General features: G+C 41.0%; 1 protein-coding gene across 2 annotated transcripts in view; it reads right to left on the bottom strand.

Annotated features, from left to right (window-relative positions):
• Positions 1-19,375, bottom strand: part of FAM184B (family with sequence similarity 184 member B) — a 119,474-nt gene that overhangs the window by 98,834 nt on the left and 1,265 nt on the right. The window lies entirely within an intron of this gene.

Here is a 19,375-nt window from a genome sequence, read left to right as displayed (position 1 = left end):
GCTGTCTACAAGCTAGGAAGAGATCCCTCATAAAAACCTCACACTAACAGCACCCTGATCTTGAACTCTGAGCCTCCAGAACTGTGAGAAGATAAATTTATGATGTTCAAGCCACAGCATCTGTGGCATTTTGTTATGTCAGCCCAAGCTGACTAATACAGAAGTCAACACATGACTGTCAGAACCCAACCCTGGCCCATCATTCTAATGACCCTCAGGCCATCAAAGAGCACTTATAATGACTTTTTTTAGATCACAACCCACCTTCTGTCTTTGCACCAACCACCAGTTAACGTTCCTATTTGAGGGCCTCATCTCCCAGATGAAATACCACCTTCACCTGTGTCTTCTGGTACACTCAGAAGGATTTCTCAGACTCTCTTTTATGGACTAGCAATCCCTAAGGCTCCGTTTTTGACAGCACTTTCTTGCTCTGCAAATTCTCCCTGGAAAGTTGCCAAGAGACCTATTTCCATGAGGATCTTGGACAGTCTCCTCCACACCAATGAATAAGTACCCAGTCTAGAATCAACCTTTACTAAATATTTGCTAAATGAATGAGTAAATAAATAAATAAACAGACTATCCTCTAAGAGTTGATAATTTCTAAAACTGAATCACTAGTCGAGATATCTTTTCTGAATTCCAGCCCTACAGTCTCAGTCAGGGACTGCCCACAATAATGCTGCATAACAAACTACCACCCAAACTCAATGACTTACACCAAGAAGCATTTGTTCTCATGTAGGGAAACTGTGGTCAGGCATGGCTGAGTGCATCTACCCTGCGTTTCAGGTCCTGTATGGTCTGGGCTTGGCTTGAGTTGGGAGCTGGATTAAGGTCTGCTCACTAGCACTAGGCTGTAGGGGCAGAGACCAGTCAGCCCATGCTTTTCGCATGGTGATCACCAAACTGCACAAACACAGTTAAAGCCTCTGCCTGTGTATACACTTTAACATTCCGTGTGTGTATGTGTGTTAGTCACTCAATCACGTTCGACTCTTTGCGACCCCATGGGCTGTGGCCTGCCAGGCTCCTCTCTCCATGGAATTCTCCAGGCAAGAATGCTGGAGTGGGTTGCTGTTTCCTTCTCCACTAACATTCCACAGACCAAAGCAAATCTAAGAAGTGCATCATCAATGGGAAGAGGACAGAATCCCTGCTCACAGGATACAGGAGGGCATTAGGGATAAGTGAATATTTACTGAACAATAATGTAAAATCCAATCTAGCACAACTAGACCTCAATTGTAGTGCAAGACCTCTCCTCCTTGAATGTCTTACAAGCTCCTTAAATTCTCTGTGTCATTTGCCAAGAATCTAGCCCTTTGCCAATTTCTTCCTTCTGGAGAATTGAGTCTTCATGTCTATCACCAACTAGTTGGGAATCCTGCTGAATTTGGACAGAACATCCAATTCTTTCTGACAGCTCTCTTGAATTCTGAATCATTCACTTTCTGGAACCCCTCATTGCCCTGGCCCACACAGCTGACCAGCTCTCCCACTGCAGTCATGTGCCTGATTCACACCTGTGTTTTCTAAGCTTTCTGGATTTTATGTCCCCAGATACTCTCAATAGGATGCTTATTTCCCAACTCCCACTGGCTCAGTGCTAGTCAACCTCAGCTACCAAGAGCCCACCCAGCCCTGTGTATCAGTTTGCCAGGAGGAGACTGGACACTGGACGGTCCTTTCAAGCACTCACCCTTACACTTTCTGAAGCAAGCTTCTTTTATCAGCTCTTCTCTGGGGACAGCACCACATGGACTTGGCTAGAAGCTACCTCCTGTGGAATTGACATTCGGACCCAACAAAGGGGAAAAAGGTCAGTGAAAGAGTTACTGATTAACTTTTGCTTTTCTGGTTCATTCAGGATGCGTGCATGGATGCGCGCGCACACACACACACACACACACACACACACACCCTGTACTCAGTTCTAATCTCCTTGCTCATGTTTATTTAGGCTGTTGCCAGATAATTTGATAGGCTTCTTCAGGACAAATAGGCCCTGCCCTAGGGGCCTGAGGACAGGAATAGCAAGTCTGGACAGACGCACTTGGCAGCGTGAAGAGGAAAAGCTGTGCAGGATGAATGTCACAGTATTGCTGGCTCTTGCTTGCTGTATTAATTTCTCCCTTAAAAGAAAACTGACCCATTTTTTCCAGCCCACAGCCCTAATGGACTCGTATTCAGAAGCCATCCTTCCCCCACATAAAGAGCTGTATTGTACTTAATGATAAGCCTTTTAGTGGAATTTGCTATTTCTGGATCTTTCTCTGGGAAGTTCCCATTAATGAGCCTGCAAGTGCAGGGAAAAGCAGATGTTTGGGGGCGGATATGCTTCAAGGGCAGACCACCCTGGAAAGAAAATGGACAAAAACTAGTAACAGGTTCTTTTTCATGTCCTTGAAACTGGTTTGATTTACCCAAAACTATGATTTAAATAAACTTTGTCTTCAAAATATAAAGCTATCACTCCTCATGCTACCCACCCCCCATATCCTATCTGCATAAATCCTTACTCTACCCACAAATGCTTCTGTAATTCTAATCATAACAAAATCATCAGCAGACCGCAAAGCTAGACCAAGACACGTGGATAACCTAGCAGGTTAACATCTGTCACTCCTTCAAACTTATAATTGGTCAATGCCTATTTAAGAGACTGAATGAAACATGAGGAGAAAGACGGAGCAGCACTGCTGAGGGAAGATTAATCTTTCTTTTACTGTCTGGAGCAATTCAGCTCTGGCCCCAAATCTGTAAAACCAAAGCCTTGACATCAACCAGTGGTGCCCTCCTTCACAAAGCAGTTTATTGTTCATTCATTAATTTCACAACCCCTTCCAAGTCACCCTGCAACTGGAAACAGCCAGTGAGGATTGTGCAATACCTCCCTTAAGGGTGGGGGTGGGGGCGGGGGCGTTCTACCATTTTGGCATCCTTCTGCATTTCCTGTGATGTGCTGGCACCCAGTGATGCATTTGCATCATTTATGGATGAAAGTTTTACTGGCACACCCGCCCCTTAGTATGTCTCCTACTGGCACCCCCTCTGTCTTGGCATTAATGGAGGTGATAAGATATATTTAAAAGGTATAAGGCGAGGTCCTTGTCATCAAGGGTTTAACAGTTCAAAGTAACTCAACTCATATTATTAATATTGAGAGCAGGGCACTATGCTAGAAGCTGCTAGAAGTTCAAATGGGGGGGAGGTAAAAGAGAGAGCCCTGAGAATCCTAAAGGCCATCTCAAACTGGAGTCTGCAGCATCACCTAAACTTGGTTAAAAATGCAAATTCTTGGGCCTCAGCCATGATCATCCGAACAAGATGTGCTGCAGGTAGGTCTAGCCATTTGTGTTTAATACTAACATTTGAACAGTATTGGCCTAAAGACCTCCTAGAGAAGTAGAAGAAATAAGAATCTCTCATTCAATCTTCTGCTACCAGACAGAGCAAGTTCAGGACTGGGCAACGGACATGGACCTATTATATAGACCAAAGGCCAAGGGCCTACTGTGGTGATATCAGAGTCAGGTTAAAGTCATAGTCACCAGTGGAGTTTTCAAAATGCATATTGCCTGAACCTCACCCAAAAGTTTTAATTCATTGGTCTAATTTTTTGTTCAAAATGCTGCCTGGTTGATTCTGACAATTATCAGAGGCAAGAACCTCATTAAGGGTCTGAGAAGGAAGAAGCCTTTGATGATGAAGAGGATATTGTGAAAGTTAGCCAGTGGCCTCACCTTCCATGGCTGCTATAACAAATTACTACAAACTCATAGCTTAAAACAACAGAACTTTATCAAAGGTGAAAAGCTTTTAGTTTTTTGTCTATGATCAGGAACAAGACAAGGAGGCCCACTCTTGCCACTTTTATTCAACACAATATTGGAAGTCCTAGTCATCTGCAATTAGGCAAATCAAAAAGGGAGAAAAACTATCATTATTTGCAGATGACTTGCTACTATATGTAGAAAAGCCTAAAGACTCCACCAAAGCCCATTAGAACTAATAAATGAATTCAGTATAGTCAGAGGATGCAAAAACAATATATAGAAATCTGTGGCCTTTCTGTACACTAATAACAAACTAACAAGAAGAGAAATAATGAAAACAATCCCATTCATAATTGCACCATAAAGAACAAAATACCTAAGGATAAATTTATCCATGGAGGTGAAAGATTTGTACACTGCAACCTGTAAGACACTGATGAAAGATACTGAAGAACAACACATAAATAAATGGAAAAATATTGCATTTTCATGTTTTGGAAGAATTAACATTGTTAAAATGTCCATAGTATCCAAAATAAACTATAGAGTCAATACAATCCCTGTCAAAATTTCAATGGCATATTGCATGGAACTATAAAAAATAATTCTAAAAATTGTAGGAAACAAAAGATTCCAAAGAGCAAAACAATCTTGCAAAATAAGAACACAGCTGGAGATATCACACTCCCTGATTTCAAACTATACTACAAAGCTATAGTTATCAAAACATATGGTACTGGCACAAATCAGTGGAACCACAGATCAATGGAACAGAATTGAGAGCCCATAAATAAACCTGCACATAAATGGACAATTAATTCATGACAAAGGAGCAAGGAACACAGTTTTATTTATTTTTAAACATTTATTTATATGGCTGCACTGTGCAGCATGCTGGATCCTAGTTTCCTGACCAAAGATCAAACCTGTGTTCCCTGCATTAGGAGTGTGGTATCTTTATCACTGGAAGTGATTAAGCAAAGTCCTGACACACAGTTGAGAAATGACAGTCTCTTCAATAAATGGTATTGGGAAAACTGGACAGCCACGTGCAAAAGATTGAAATTAGACACTATCTTATAACAGACATAAATATTAAGTCAAAACAGATAAAGTCATGAATGTAGGGCCTGAAATCATAAAATTCCTAGAAGAAAACATGGGTGGTAACCTTAATGACATGGACCTTAGTGGTATTTTTGTGGATGTGACTCTAAAGGCAAGGGAAACAAAAGCAAAAGTAAGCAAATGGAACTACAACAAGCTAAAAAGACTCTGTATAGCAAAGGAACCATCATCAAAGTGGAAAGGCAACCTACTGAATGGGAGAAGATAATTTCAAATCATACATCTGATAAGGGATTAATATACAAAATATGTAACATCTCACACAACTCAACAATAAAAAGGCAAACAATCTGGTTTAAAAAATGAGCAGAGGCACTGAATAGATATTTTTCCAAAGAAGATATACAGGTGGCCAATAGGTACATAGGATGTTCAACATCACTAATAGGGAAATGCAAATAAAAATCACAGTGAGATATCATCTTACACCTACTAGAATGGATATTACTAAAAAGGCCAGGCAAGAGTACTGGAGTGGGTTGCCATTGCCTTCTCTGACTAAAAAGGCAAGAAATAAATACTGTTGAGGATGTGGAGGAAAGGGAACCCACCACTGTTGGTAGAACTGTAAACTGGTGTAGCTGCTGCATAAAACAGTATGAGATGCCACAAGAAATTGAGAATAGAACTACCATATGACTCAGATATTCCACTTCTGGGTTTTTATCTGAAGAGTAAGAAAACATAAATCTGAAAAGATATATGCATCCCTATGTTCACTGCAGCATTGTTTACAACAGCCAAGATATAGAAACAGTCTAAGTGTCCATAAATGAATGAACAAAGATGCACAGAGTGGAATACTACTTCCCAATGAGAAAGAATGAAATTCTTCCAGCTGGAACAACATAAATGGACCTTAGCAGAGACATTACTTTGATGACAAAGGTCCATATGGTCAAAGCTATGGGTTTTCCACTCGTCATGTATGGATGTGAGAATTGGATTATAAAGAAGGCTGAGCACCAAAGAATTGATGATTTTGAACTGTGGTGATGGAGAAGACTCTTGAGAGGCCCTTGGACTGCATGGAGATCAAACCAGTCAGTCCTAAAGGAAATCAGTCCTGAATATTCATTGGAAGGACTGATGTTGAAGCTGAAGCTCCAATACTTTGGCCACCTCATGCGAAGAGATGACTCATTAGAAAAAACCCTGATGCTGGGAAAGATTGAAGGCAGGAAGAGAAGGAGGTGACAGAGAACAAGATGGTTGGATGGCATCACTGACTTAATGGACATGAGTCTGAGCAAGCTCCAGGAGATGGTAAAGGTGTGCAGTCCACTGGGTTGCAAAGAGTTGGACATGACTGAGTGACTGAACAATAACAACAAATGGACCTTGAAGGTATTATGCTAAATGAAATAAGGTGGAGAAAGGCAAATACTGTATGATTTCACTTACATGTGGAATCTAAAACAAAACAAGTGAACAAACAAAATAAAACCAAACCAAACTCATAGGCACAGAGGATGGATTAGTAGTTACCAGGGGGGAAAGGGGCTGGAGAGGGTGGGTGAGACGGGTGAATGCCGTCTATTACCACACACCAAATGTATGGTGATAGATGGCAACTACACTTGTGGTCACTTGGTAGTGCACACAGATGTTGAATTATAATGCTGTACACCTGAAATCTATAAAAAAAAAATAAACAGAGCTTTTTCTTTCACAGTATGTCAGAAGTCAAAATCAAGGTGACTGCAAGGCCATACTCCCTGCTGTCTCTTCTAGCTTTTGGTGGCTCAGGTGTTCCTCGGCCCATGGCTGCATAACTCCAAACCCTTCCTTCATCTTCATGTGGCCTTCCTCTCTTCTGCATCTTCTTCTCTTCTGTCTCAAACCCTGCTCTTCCTTTCTCCTCAAGGGACACTTGTCATTGGATTTAGGGCCCATCCCGATAATCTAAGATGATCTCATCTCAATACACTTAATCTGCAGAGATCCTTTTTCCAAATAAAGTATTATAGCATCACAGGTTCCAGGGATCTGACACCTATTGGAAGGCTATTTTGGGTCTACCATGGCTTATAAAGAGAAGACAGCAACTGCCAAGTGTACAATTACACAAAGCTGTAAAAGACTGAATAATCTCTTGGACTTGGATTTTTAACAAAACAAGAGCATGAAGTTTAAGGGGGTAAAGCTATAATGCTAGCTGGTCAGGATTCAGCAGCTTTTCAGGAAAATTTTCTCTGCCACCCTGCCTCACAAGACTTGGAACAACATTATTCCTGATGAAGACATCAAAGACTCACAAGAAGGTCTTTCTGCTTCATGTTCTGATGGTTCCACAACTAAGAGAAAGGCTTCCAGTGCGATCAGGGTCAGACCAGGGAGAACTGCTGGTGTGGTTATTGGTGCCACTGGCCTGTGAGCTGTGAAAGAGCTGCTTGTTTCTCTAATACCTCGAGGAACCTGGGAGCCTTTTCCAGGTGTATCCTCTTACCCTGGAGGCTCAGAATATAGTGAGTAACTTCAAATAGGCCCATTAAAGTTATAATGTGAGCTGACAGCCTGGGCCTGTTATTACGCCACTATGGTTTGAAAGTAATTATGCCATTGTCTCTGTAACTATGAGAGTTGCTCACTTGAAACTGTTCCAGTGTTCAGATTATAGAAGACAGTTGTAGTAAATGCCTTTTTAAATGGCAAGCTTTGTAGTCAACAAGTTAGGACCTCAATATATCTTGTTTATTAGGTTGTTTTTAACTAATTGATAAATATTCTCCAGCTCTCTTTCTTCCAATTTTCCTAATATTTTTTATGGGAATCTACCTGTAACAAACATGAGCTCTGCTCATGGAAATCTATCTCAAGGAAATAATCTAGTAAAAATGCAGGGATAGAATCTCAAGAATATCCATCACATCACAATGATTTTAACAATGAGAAACCAGAATCAACCAAAATATCCATGAATTATGGTCCCTATGTACCTCAGGAAACTTTTCTTGATCCCTCAGATTGTTCAGTGTTTTCATACTTCTTGCTTGGTAGCATATCAAAACCGTATTTCAATTTTTTAATAAAAACAGGCTGTTTTAACGAGTCTCCATTCAATCAACAGGTGGATAACTTAACACTCTTCATTCTTCCTCTGGAAAGCCACCAGACTTCTGCTCTCACAGTCACCTGTTTATGCCAGTTGTATTTGCTATTGTAATTATGTGATTTAACACTGCACTAAGCCAGTTATATATGAATACAAAGAGTAAGTTGTTGTTCTGATGAAAACTGGGCTGAATAATTTGAAAAGATAAAGCATTTATTGATAAAGGCGCGTTGCTAGAGGAAAAATATGGTATTCAATTAGGTATGATGAAGAAGTGAAAAGTTTTAAAGGTTTAAAAGGATTCTGAACCCATATTGTTTAACAAGTGTTTTAGATTCTCCTTCTCCACCTTAAAGATACCAAAATGATTTAAAAAAAAATCAAAAAAACAAAAACCTGATGCATTATGGTCAGGCCAGGACAGTGCCTGTTTATGCCTTTAATTTCAGTGCCCTATCTGATTAGTGGCCCTTTCATTCTCAGAAATGTCCCAGTTTGTATGACAAATTAAAATGTCACTCTAACTATTGTAAACTATGGGTATAGTTTATATAAGACAAGTAAGGTGAAATGCCAGTCAGCAGGCCATCCCAAAGAACTGAAACTGAGTCTCACATGAAATAATTAGTGAATGAATATCCATCTATGTGTTTTAAATTAAGGGTCCTCAAACTTTTTTCTGTAAAGGACCAGGTAGTAATTATTTTAGGCTTTAGCAAGTCTCTGTCCTAGTGATTCGAATCTGCCATTTCAGCACAAAAGCTACCCTAGACCATCTCTAAATGAATGTGCATCACTATGTTCCAATAAAACTTTATTTTGGACATTAAATTTGAATTTCATATACTTTTCATGTGTCACCAAATATTGTTCTTATTTTGTATTTTTTCCAAGTTTTTAAAAATGTAAAAACTATCCTTGACTCACAAGCCATACAAAAATGGGCAGCAGGCTGATCTGGCCTACAACATAGTTTGCTGACCCCTGTTTTAAGTTTAAAAAAATGTTATGTATGTGCTAGGCTGTTCACATGACATTGAATATGAGGGCTTCTATTGTATTTGAGGGTTTCTTTCTACTTGTTTTGCCTGTAAGTTCCATGAGATAAGGGATTTTACCTGGCACTTTTAAAAACACTCAGTAAAAGTATCTCAAATCAAAGAAGTTAAATTATACAACATTTATACAATGGAATATTTTTAACACAACCATTAAAATTATGTTGGCGAGTTCTAGATTTACTTCTAAAGAGGGAAAACCCCAGGTAACACAATAATTATGAATGATATATTTTTAAAAGTGGCATGTCTATATATGTATGGGAAATCATAGAGTAGGCTATACAAAATGATATTAGTTATTATATCACTGCAGTTACTATAGATTGGGGATACTTTAAAATCTTTTTCTTCTTGTTTCTCTGTGATTTTTATTTTTCTCAAATGGATATTCTATGTATGATTGGTCACTGAGGTTTCTTTTTATATTTTGCCCCATAATTCTGGTGTCCTGAAGGAATATGGATCTGATCAAATGGAGAGCTTGGTCTAATCCTGTGTCTATGGTGAGGGGCTGCTGCTGCTGCTGCTGCTGCTAAGTCGCTCCAGTCGTGTCCGACTCTGTGCGACCCCATAGACGGCAGCCCACCAGGCTCTGCCATCCCTGGGGTTCTCCAGATAAGAACACTGGAGTGGGTTGCCATTTCCTTCTCCAATGCATGAAAGTGAAAAGTGAAAGTGAAGTCACTCAGTCATGTCCGACCCTTAGCGACCCCATGGACTGCAGCCTACCAGGCTTATCCGTCCATGGGAGTTTCCAGGCAAGAGTACTGGAGTGGGTTGCTGTTGCCTTCTCTGATGGTGAGGGGCTGCTGCTGCTGCTGCTGCTGCTAAGTCGCTTCAGTCGTATCCGACTCTGTGCGACCCCATAGACCGCAGCCCACAAGGCTCCCTGTCCCTGGGATTCTCCAGGCAAGAACTCTGGAGTGGGTTGCCATCTCCTTCTCCAATGCATGAAAGTGAAAAGTGAAAGTGAAGTTGCTCAGTCGTGTCCGACTCCTAGCGACCCCATGGACTGCAGCCTACCAGGCCCCTCCGTCCATGGGATTTTCCAGACAAGAGTACTGGAGTGGGGTGCCATTGCCTTCTCCGGGTGAGGGGCTAGGAGTGACTAAGTCAGAAGTTGACCTGGGAGGGGATGGGGAAAGTCTATTTATTTATCAGATATGCCAGTTTATTGCCTTTATGAAACTTGAAATTAGATGCTAGTAACTCCTGAGTTCTGTCCTTGAAAAAGAAACCTCCCCACTGTCCCATGAGATGGCTGTTTGCAGGCTATGGTTGAAATGTGATATTTTTCCCTAAGAGCTGTGGAAGGTCCAGGAGGAGTTTTGTTCATTTAGCCCACCAACAAACACTTGATGAGCAACAATCACTAACCAGGTGCTGTTCCAGGCACTGAGGTAGAGAGGAGAGAACGGGATGGACAGAAATTCCTGCCTTCAAGGGATGACTTCCTTGGCAGGGAAGAGAAGGCAATAAACAGATGAACAGATGGATGGAAAAAATGGAAACAGCAGATGGAGGTGAGGGAATTTCATGGTATAGGTGAGCAGGGAGGCCCTCCCTTAAGAGACATATGAGCCTAGCCAGGAGCAGGCGGAAGAAGCCACAAGGACAAAGGCTCCAAGTGGCACTAGCGTCTGAAGGCTTTGAAAGAAGGCCAGTGTGATGGAGGAGATGACGCCGAGAAGTGGATAGCAGACACCTCAGGTGACCATACTGAAGAATTTACTTAGGTGAACAAACTATTCCAAGTGAAATGAGAAGACATTTGTGGGTTCTCAATGGAAGAATGTCATGCTCTGGTTTATACTGTATGATTATTGCTGCTGTGAGGGGGGCGAGGGTATACCATAAGGAGCCCCAGAAGGGTTGAGGGAAGGAGGTGAAGGTGACTCAGACTAGGGTGGAGGAAAAAATGCAGATGATCTTTTATATTTATGAGGTAAAGTCATCAGGACTTGCTTCAGAACTGGATTCAAAAGGGAGAAAATTCAGTTTGTTTTTGTTGGTTTTAATGTTCACAGCTTAATTGAGATATAATTATTGAGACCATACAATCCACCCATTTAAACTGTATAATTCAATGGCTTTTAGCACATGTGCAGAATTGTGTACTATCACCACAGTCAACCTAAGAATATTCTCATTGCACCAAAATGAAACCTTGCAGCCCTCAGTCACTGCCCCTGACTGTACTTTGTACCATATTTTATTCATACTATTTTCCAGTTGATAGACATTTAGTTTATTTCCGTTTTTGGCTACTACAAATAATGTTGCTTTGAATGTTATGTATAAGTTAGTTTCTCTTGGGTATATACATAGATGTAGAATTGCTGGTTCATTATGATAAATCTCTTAATTATTTGAGGAACTGCCTGATTGTTTTCCAAAGCGGTTGCAACGTTCTACAGCAATGTAGGAGGGTGTTATTCAGTTTTAGCATCTCACTCTTGCTGCTGTGTGGAGAAAGAATTGGAGCAAGGTTTTGGGTGGGAAGTGCAGAGATCCGAATGTTATGCAAAAGTGGAGGCATCTTAGTAGGGTTCAAAGACATCCAATTTAAAGTGTCCTTCATCCTATTTTCTGGCAAAAAGATTTCTGTGAGATAGCTGTCTGTACACCATGAATCACTTCATTAAATTAAAAGATTCCAACAGAGAGGGCTTGTTAATACAGATCTGCAGTTTTCAAATCTAAAATCCTAAATCAAACTGGTATGGAACTGTTTAAACATCTGTCCCTACACAAGCTCCTGCAGGCAGGAGGGTATTTGGAGAGAAGCTAAGGGAGTCAGCAGTGCAACAAAATTTCCACAGCTTCAAGCCACAAAAACCCAGGGCTCAAGTGGCAACCTGTTGCCGAGGACTCGTGTGGCAGCAGGCATCACTCTTACTGCTGGGGCCACTGCCCTGGCCTCTCAGTCCAGGAAAGGGCTGGCTTTGTTCCTAGTTGCTGGTTTTGACAACTGAGCAGTGGTCCTGTCCCTCTGCAATTCTTCTAGCTCAGGGAGGGAAGAAACCAACATCTATCAGGCTTATGATAGTTCCGCCTCCGGGGTGAGATGCTCTCCTTACATTCCTTAAGTTAGTGAACCCTCACAACAAATCACCAAGGAAGAAAGGACTACTTTTCTCATTTACAGATAGGTTGGCCCCTTTGGGTGTGAAAGTCAGAAAAGGTATCTCTGAAGAGAGAGCATTTTAGCTGGTAACAGCTACAAAAGGTGATCATTCTAAGAGTAAACCCCTAATTGTTAGCTCTCCAGGTGTCGTCATTTTTATTCACATTTAATTTTTATTTATATTTGTTATATAAATAAGAGTAAGAAGCACCCCTCTAGAAATAAATCCAACTTAAATTCATTTAAAAGATAATCTGGAGTAGAAATTATAATCCTTTTTCCTTAATATTTCTGACTTTTTACTCAGGGACTGTTGTCCGTAACAGTATCTCCCTACCCCATCCCTAAACAATCCACTATTTTCCCCCAACATCCAATATGACTGTCTCTGCTCATGTGTCTCCACAGACTTCAGTAAGGTTCTGGGATGTGGGGAGACACAGTTCCCTTGGTTTGGTCATGCTACTGTGCTGGGAGTGCTGACTCCGACCTCCAGACCTTCCCACAGCAGGAAGGAAGGATCTACGGATAAGAACTACACTGCCACTCAAAGGGCCCCGCTCTCAAGTTAGGATGCTTTCTTGAATGACAGAATTCATTGTTACTATAACACTTCACCACAGTCCTCAAAACTGAACTCATCCTAAGATCTATGTGGCAGGTCTTTAGGAAAACCCAATAAACAAAATCATTCTTCCCCAGTGAACTAACTAAAGTATAAGACCAAGGCATAAGGCTGTTTTGAGATCAAAATATACTGTGTGTATGCTCACTCATGTCTGACTCTTTGTGACCCCAGGGACAGTAGCTTGCCAGGCTCTTTTGTCCAGGGGATTTCTCAGGCAAGAATACTGGAGTGGGTTGCCATTTCCTCCTCCAGGGGATTTTCCTGACCCAGGGATCAAATGTGTGTCTCCTGCATCTCTTGCATTGGCAAGTGGATTCCTTACCACTGAGCCACCTGGGAAGAGTAATATTAGAAAATGTGGCTTATATCCATGGGAAAGCTAGATTGCCGATATTTACCCATCTATTCACAAGCTGAGCCAGGGTAGTTCCTCCCCCTCCCAGAACTGTACCTATTCTTGTAGATAGACGGAGACTGACCATGCTCATCTCCTTGCCATGCAGAAATGCTGTGCTCCCGGAGGATGAGTAAGCATGTCAAGGGCTTTACAAAGAATGCAAACACTAGGGAATCATAAGGCATCACTAATGTCCAGAAGTTGCAGCCACTTGATTTCACCGTAGCCCCTATAGGGTCTTCTGAGACCTGGGAAGACATCATTTTGGAAGGATGACTGACAGGTTCTCTTGGGGTTATTTTACTCCTTATACTTTTAGCTTGGCAGCTTCTGGCACTAAGAGGACTGCTTATTGCCTCCTGGATACTTTTCTTCTCATAACTCCCAATGAGAGGTGGTCTCGTGGGTGCATGGAGTCATGTTTATGGGCTGGGTTCCTAAGATTCAGCCTTCAGTTTGAGGGATGATTGATGGAGAGGGAGCATGTGCTTTCCCACTCATTTTTGTGTTCTAATACAAAAGGATATTTGTTAAACTTGTTTTGGGGGCAAGACACTCCATCCCACCTTGAAAGTGGGAATTGGAAAATCTCTGGGTATGAGGGATGCCAACACTTCTGGATAAGAGGATGTGGAGAAAGTTACAAAAGGAAAAATCAGCTGCAGATTTTTGAGCGGGTGAAAAGCAGAGACTGGCTGAATGGACAGGGCTAGGCAAACCTGCCTGATGCTTTCAATACCAAAGTATCCCACAGGCTATAATAGGAAATGGACGTGAAACCTCCTGCTCTCCCAATTAACTCCTCTGTGTCTGCTCTACTATTTAAATCTTTGGCTATTCTGAACCAGTGATTCTCAACCCTGTGTGAATGTTACAGGTCTTGACGGGCTTTAGAAAACAGCAATGCCTGTCACCTCTCCTTACTTTCTAAGATGGGATCTGGGATCCTGTATGCTTTTTGTTTGTTTTAAACTTTTATTTAGAAAGAATTTCAAACTTAGGGAAAAACTGCCAGAAAAAGAACAGTTCAAAGAACGTCGCACCTACCCTTTACTCAGATTCTCTTATTCTTAACCATCTGTCCCGTTTGTTCTATTACTTGTTCTCTTACTATTTTCTCTATCTTATTTATAAAATAAAGTAATGAAGATGTGTGTGTAGGAATGTAATGTTTGTAGCAGCATTATTCATAGTAGACCCAGAGTGGAAACAATCCAAATGCCTATTAATTGGTGAATATGATCATTAGTATCCATACAATGGGATACTAGTGCGTAATAAAAGGGAATGAATAAATGACATACGATGCTACACCAATTGATGAACCTCAAAACACGATGCTAAGATTTAGCATCTAAGTGAAAAAACCAGGTGGAAATACATGTTGCATTGTTTCACTGACATGAAAAGTCTGACAAAGACAAATTTATAGAGACAGAAAGGAGATTAATGGTTGCTTGGCGTGGGGGTGGGAACAGGGATTGACTACAGATGGATACAAACGACAATGATAGAAATGTTCTAAAACTAGATTACAGTTATGGTGCAACAACTCTGTAAGTTTACTAAAATATATTGAATTGTATGCTTAGATGAATTTTATGATATGTAAATTATACTTCAATAAAGCTATACAAATTAAGCAGTTACCAAAATCAGACAGAAAGGAAGCAAGAACAGGAATCTTAGAAATGAAAATATAATTATACAACTTAATAGATGGGAAAAACTCTGGACTGGACAAACTATTTAGTGGATTGGCAAACAAGAAAACATGATTAAGGAATTCACCAGGATTCAGAGACAAAAAAAATTTTAATGACATTTCAGAATATGGAGAGGCTTCCTTAATTCACCTAATAGCAGTTCCAGAAAAGTGAAAGGAGGTAATGGCAGAAAAACAATATTTGAACAGAAAATCATTGATAATTTTCCAGAATTAAAGAGAGCATATGAGTCTTCAATAGAAAGTACACTCAATACCAATTAGAGAGTTATAATGAAACAGCTAAACAGCAAAATAAACACATGCAAATGCCATCAAGAAAAAAGGCAGATTAGCTACAAATAAATGAAAATTTGATGGGCAGTGAGAATACCAGATCACCTGACCTGCCTCTTGAGAAACCTATATGCAGGTCAGGAAGCAACAGTTAGAACTGGACATGGAACAACAGACTGGTTCCAAATAGGAAAAGGAGTACGTCAAGGCTATATATTGTCACCCTGCTTATTTAACTTATATGCAGAGTACATCATGAGAAACGCTGGACTGGAAGAAGCACAAGCTGGAATCAAGATTGCCAGGAGAAATATCAATAACCTCAGATATGCAGATGACGCCACCCTTATGGCAGAAAGTGAAGAGGAACTCAAAAGCCTCTTGATGAAAGTGAAAGAGGAGAGTGAAAAAGTTGGCTTAAAGCTCAACATTCAGAAAACGAAGATCATGGCATCTGGTCCCATCACTTCATGAGAAATAGATGGGGAAACAGTGGAAACAGTGTCACACTTTATCTTTTTGGGCTCCAAAATCACTGCAGATGGTGACTGCAGCCATGAAATTAAAAGATGCTTACTCCTTGGAAGAAAAGTTATGACCAACCTAGATAGTATATTGAAAAGCAGAGACATTACTTTGCCAACAAAGGTTCATCTAGTCAAAGCTATGGTTTTTCCAGTGGTCATGTATGGATGTGAGAGTTGGACTGTGAAGAAAGCTGAGTGCCAAAGAATTGATGCTTTTGAACTGTGGTGTTGGAGAAGACTCTTGAGAGTCCCTTGGACTGCAAGGAGATCCAACCAGTCCATTCTGAAGATCAGCCCTGGGATTTCTTTGGAAGGAATGATGCTAAAGCTGAAACTCCAGTACTTTGGCCACCTCATGCGAAGAGTTGACTCATTGGAAAAGACTCTGATGCTGGGAGGGATTGGGGGCAGGAGGAGAAGGGGACGACAGAGGATGAGATGGCTGGATGGCATCACTGACTTGATGGACGTGAGTCTGAGTGAACTCCGGGAGTTGGTGATGGACAGGGAGGCCTGGCGTGCTGCAATTCATGGGGTCACAAAGAGTCGGACACGACTGAGCGACTGAACTGAACTGAGGATTTTTATCACCAGCAATTAGTACCTATGGTAAGAGAACACTACCAACACTGTGCCTTGGAAAAATAAGTGTTCAGAAGATTTTTATGGGAAAATAAACAATTGGGAGGACAAAATGAAGACATTTTCAAATGCACAAAAGATTTCTTCGCCCACTAGGACTCCTTCAGAAACAACTATTAACAGATGAACTTCAGACAGAAGAAAACTGAACCAAAAAAGAAGGCCATGGATTCAAGAAAAAAAGGGGGGAGGGGTTAGAAGAATCAGCAAAATATCAGTAAATTTAACTAACTATAAAAATTTGAATTAAAAATGTAAAAGGTAAAAAATCTAGACAACAATGACAAGACAGGAAAGGGAAGGGCTATTAAATGGGCGAAGTATGCAAAGCTCTCTTTTAGGAAGAAAGAATTACATGATAATTTTATTCAGTTCAGCTCAGTCACTCAGTCATGTCCGACTCCTTGCGACCCCGTGGACTGCAGCACCCCAGGCCTCCCTGTCCATCACCAACTCCTGGAGTTTACCCAAACTCATGTCCATTGAGTCGGTGATGCCATCCAACCATCTCATCCTCTGTTGTCCCCTTCTCCTACCCTCAATCTTTCCCAGCATCAGGGTCTTTTCAAATGAGTCAGATCCTTGCATCAGGTGGCCAAAGTATTGGAATTTCAGCTTCAACATCAGTCCATCCAAAGAACACTTAGCACTGATCTCCTTTATGATGGACTGGTTGGATCTCCTTGCAGCCCGAGGGACTCTCAAGAGTCTTCTCCAACACCACAGTTCAGTTCAAAAGCATCAATTCTTCAGTGCTCAGTTTTCTTTATAGTCCATCTCTCACATCCATATATGACTACTGGAAAATCCATAACCTTGACGAGATGCACCTTTGTTGGCAAAGTAATGTCTCTGCTTTTTAACATGCTATCTAGGTTGGTCATATTAGAAAAACTATAGTTAAATATGTATGTGGAAAACTAAACATAATGTTGATAAGTATAGGAATAATGCCTAAAGCCCTCAAACCAACAGTGGAAAATGAGGGAATATAAATCATCTAACTAATCCCATAGAAAGCAGAGATGGAGAAAAAGGATGGTAAATGAAAAGCACAAAATATGATGGAAAAATAAGCCCCAATATATTAGTAATCACAGTAAATGCACATGGATTAAATTCACCTATCAGCAATACAACAAAATAAAATTTATAGAAAGATTAAATATAAAGAGATGGAAAATACGATGTACAAACAACCAGAAGAAAGGTAGCATATCAATATCCATATTGAAAGGGTCTAATTTAAACAACTAGCATGGAAAATGATAAAGCAAGCATGACATAATAAAAATCAACTGTGATTTCAACTTTGAATTTCTATATTCAAAGCAGAATATACTTTGAGAAACACTGCCTACTATGCTATAGGATCATGGATGCTTTCTTCACAGTGCTTGGCAAATAATAATCATGCCAAAATATTAATGGGTGGAGTGACTACCATTACCACGTTATATTCAAATGATCTTTTTATACATTTGTCACACCACAAGGGCAGGGGCCCTATCTTTTTCAGTTGTATGCCATTAATATTGACACAGTGCCTGGCACATAGCTGTTGTTTCTCAGTCACTAAGTTGTGTCCAACTCTTTGGACACATCAGACTCTACAGCACATCAGACTCCTCTGTCCTCCACTATCTCCTGGACTTTGCTCAAATTCATGTTCATTGAGTCAGTGATGCTATCTATCTCATCCTCTGCTGCCCCTCTCTCCTTTTGCCCTCAATCTTTACCAGCATTAGGGTCTTTTCCAGTGAGTTGGCCCTTTGCATCAGGTGGCCAGAGTATTTGAGCTTCAGCATCAGTCCTTGCAATGAATATTCAGGGTTGATTTCCTTTAGTATTGACTGGTTTGATTTCCTTGCCGTCCAAGGGACTCTGAAGAATCTGCTCCAGCACCACAATTCAAAAGCATCAATTTTTCAGTGCTCAGCCTTCTTAATGGTCCAACTCAGTAGGCACTCCATAAATTCAAACTGAGTTCAAGGTTCATCTCTTCCATAAAACCTCTCCTAACTGTTCTTGCCTATAATGACTTAACCTTTGTTTCTACCTCTAGAGCACTCACAACTTGAAATATCCAATTTAGCAACTGATTACAGAGTAGTGTCTTTTCGTTTTTCCTCCAAAATTGTTTCTCTAAAAATATTTTAGTTTCTTTGAAGACAGATAAGATGCTTTATTCTGTGCCTAACACCTCAAATCAATACTTTTTGGGTCGATGTTACTATTTGGATGACTGCAAATTAGATCAGTGGTGCCAAGCAGCATGTGACAAGGCCTCCAAGGAGTATCACCATTTCCCCTTTTCCACCCTTGACTCAAGAGATCACTGTTTGGATACAGGCTCATTTGCAAAAAATGTGGAGAAGTTAAGGGAAGGGCCAGAGAAGGCAGCTAGTGCCCAATTTCAGACCTCCGTGCTCTCTTCCTTCTGGTGAGATAGGGAGGAAAATGCCTGTGATGCCATAAAAAAAGTGGGTGTTGGAAGCGGGAGGGAGACAGTTGGGGAAGAGAGCATGTCCCATACACAGAATCTGGACCCAATGTTTTACTAGCAAGCATGTTATCAGGAATAATTACAAGATCAAAAGGAAACTTCAAGGCAAATAGCTCAATTCAGGCACTGGGGGACCTTGTATAAAAAACAGAGGGATGTTTTCCATCTACATGCCAGGCACAGGAGGGGTGCCTGTCACAAGCAACTCCTAATTGCGAAGCTGCAGGGGGCTAACAAAGGACAGGGTGACATCTTTTGCTGGTCTTCATAAGGAAGGCAGCAGGGTCCCTAGAGGTTCAATCAGGGCCCTGGGATGAGGTAGGAGAATGGGCTGGCTGACCTCCCAAGGTCTTTTGTAATCCCGTAATTAAATGGTGAATCGTTCATTTCCTCATTTACGCTCTGCACACGTCTGCAGCCAGTTTGATAGTAAGTCCCCTGGGCAGCCTTCCAGGTTTAGCGCGGTGCCACGCAAGCTGCTGGCACTCAACAAATGAGTCGAATATTTGCTGAATGAAGG

Source organism: Bos grunniens, chromosome 6 (assembly GCF_055505025.1).
Source record: "Bos grunniens cultivar Pamir isolate PY7600 chromosome 6, Bosgru_T2T1.0, whole genome shotgun sequence".
NCBI classification, from domain to species: Eukaryota; Metazoa; Chordata; class Mammalia; order Artiodactyla; family Bovidae; genus Bos; species Bos grunniens.
Note: the sequence above shows the minus strand (reverse complement) of the source record. Positions and strands in the feature narration are given on the sequence as shown.